This window comes from Erpetoichthys calabaricus, chromosome 14 (assembly GCF_900747795.2).
Source record: "Erpetoichthys calabaricus chromosome 14, fErpCal1.3, whole genome shotgun sequence".
NCBI lineage: Eukaryota > Metazoa > Chordata > Cladistia > Polypteriformes > Polypteridae > Erpetoichthys > Erpetoichthys calabaricus.
The window spans coordinates 1,172,353-1,175,000 of record NC_041407.2 but is presented as its reverse complement, the minus strand read 5'-3'; the positions used below and the strand labels follow the sequence as shown (position 1 = coordinate 1,175,000).

The following is a 2,648-nucleotide window of genomic DNA, read 5'->3' as shown; positions in this document are numbered from 1 at the left end:
GGACCAAAAAAAAGGCTAAAGGTTACCGCTAACATGGTGGAGGGGTAAAGGCGGCCAAAACACCCTAAACACTCCATTTTCATGACAACTGGAGAAACGCCCAATGCCCACCCTTATACGGCCATTTGTGCAACTGCTTTGAGATGTGCCATTTAAATATTTAAAACTGAACTGTGCCACTGGCACACAGATGCTAAATGCACCAAGCTCCTGGGAGTGCCACATCCTAATGCGCTGCTGCTGCCACCCTACACCTTGATTTACAACCAACAGAACTGTGCAAGGGCATTCAGGGGTGACAACTGAAAAGGGAGTCTTGCTACACCAAAAAAGACAGACACCCACCCCCCCCCTTCTAGATGGATCCGAGTCAGTAAACACAGTACAGTCATCACTGGCCATTTTATGCGGCGACTGCCCCCCCCCCCCCCCTTTCAGAATACTAGTAATAAACGAGTATAATTACTGAACAGGCGACATTTTGAGCTTTAAGAACATGAAAGGCGGCGGAGACATTCAGACGGGCGCCGGAGCAAAGCTCTGTGATCCAAACCTGCCCATTAGGCTATTAAAGAGGATCCTTCTCGAACGCTGGGCCCGTTTCTGTGTGTGTGTGGTGAGGGGGGGGGGTCTGGGGGGGAAGGGAAAAAGCCGCAAACGCACCTGCAAAAAGCGCTGGGCACCTGATCCCTGGGCACCGAAAGAACCAAATCTCATTGGCATTCGTGCCCCAGCAAACGAAAAAAAATAATCTTTCGTTAATCTTTAAGCCATTGCAGTAAAGTGACCTTTACACGCTGCTGGATCAGCACTGGGTGGGGACACCCAGAAAAAAAAAGCGACAAGGGCAAAAACGCACAGCGACACACGCAAGCCAGCCGAGCGGCAGCGCCTTCACCTGCGAGCGTCCAAAACAAGCAGGCCTCGGCTCAAAGGTTCAAACCCTACGGAGTCGCCCCCTGTTCCGATCCGAGGGGCCACGTGACGTGTTCGCTTGTATTTGAACAAACAGAAGGGGCGACTTCGACAAGTTTTTTTTATCCCCCCCCCCCCCCCAAAGTTACAGAAATAAAGAGACGCACCAAACCGAAGCACAGATCGGACCGCACCCCAGCGCCCAAATTGGGGCTCGACGCAACGCAGTCCGTACGCCACAGCATCTGTTCGCATTTTAAAAAGGGGGGGGGTATAAAGCTGGCAAACAAAAACGAAGCGGAGGCCATTAAAAATAAAATACTTAGGGTGGACACCCCAAAAAACACACACAGACACGGCGAGCGACTCCGGACGGTGCGGTACACCGACGACAAGCAAAAATAAAAAGGTCGAAGGAGTCATCGTCCGTCCGTCCTTCTCCTCCACTTGTCCCCCAATCCTCCCGACGGTTCTCGAACGAAAACTCGGGTGTCAATTTGGCGCCCCCACCTCTCCGAAATGTGGATAAAAATAAACGTGAAGGGGGGCAGCGGGCATCCCTGCGCCCACAATGCGTGTGACGGTGGCCAGAAAAGAAAAAGCCACCGCGGAAAGCCTCGGGAGACGAAGGGCTACAAAACGGGGGGCTCTCGTGCGTTGGGCGTCTACAGGCCCTCACACGCTTCGAATTCCACCTGGCTAGCAAAACGTCCCGGAGAAGGAGAAGAACCACCTCGCGGAAGTTAAGAACCAAAAGCCTCGAGCGCTGAAGCAGATACTTACTTGCTTTTTCAGGGGGTTAAAGGAAATTCACAGCAGTTGTTTCGAAGTAGTGCAAATAGAAAAAGTGAATATAAATACTTCGTTATATAATTTATAAATTAAAAAATATATATTCCAGTCCGTGTGAATGTTGATAGCTTAGTTTGCTTATGTCAGCCTTGCTTAACTTCTCGTTTATTTATATTTTTTCTGTTGTTGTTTTCTTTAATGTTATTATTTTTTTTTTCCTTTCCCGTTTCCTCTGCAGGGCTTCTTGACTCCCCCACCGCCCGGGAGTTTTCTTTTACAACTCTGTCCCATCAGTTGTCAGCTGCCGCGCATTTATAGCGCTCCTCCGCCACGGACACGAGGAAGGCGGTGATGCGGTCTTCTAGAGGTCAGAACGCGCCAGGCAACGCCTCCCTGTGCTTGGCATTCGTCGGCTGCCTGGCCATTTGCGTCACACACTGGGGGGGAAACCTCCTTTTCTCATTGGTGGTAGCTCGCTGTCAATCGAGCTCTTAAAAAAACTGGATAACCCCTCGCGTCACAGGCCCGCCCTTTCACTCCCCTCGGGCAAAGTCATTGGCTACCCGGCAGTGCGAGAGACGGGCGAGGCCAGCAATGCACGGGGTGATTGGTTGGGCCTTGCGTCCGTCACGCGGGTATCGAACGACTAAATTAGGGAAGTTTTCTACAGGGTTGTAAAAATAACACGTATGCAAAAAGGGTTTTTTATGTGCAACGTTTGGACTTTTATTTTTATTCGTCAAACAAGACTGGGCTAATCACTTATACTCCCATTGTGTAAATAGGAGCCTAGAAAATTTACGATTTCTCCACGAGCCCACTTCGTCCTTTTTATTCACCTGAAAAAAGTACTAAGAGACAGCGAGGACTATTTGGGGCGGGGGGTCATCGGTGGGACCGTGGCAGTCTGGGTGCCATCATAAAATAAATTATATAATTAC

At 50.1% G+C, this 2,648-nt stretch overlaps 1 protein-coding gene across 1 annotated transcript in view; it reads right to left on the bottom strand.

Annotated features, from left to right (window-relative positions):
* tob1a (transducer of ERBB2, 1a) overlaps positions 1–2,005 on the bottom strand; it is a 4,827-nt gene extending 2,822 nt beyond the window's left edge. The window contains exon 1 of the mRNA XM_028818843.2: positions 1,699–2,005. The gene's annotated coding sequence lies outside the window, so the exon portion shown is untranslated. The remainder of the gene's footprint in view (positions 1–1,698) is intronic.
* Between the last annotated feature and the right edge of the window lie 643 nt (positions 2,006–2,648).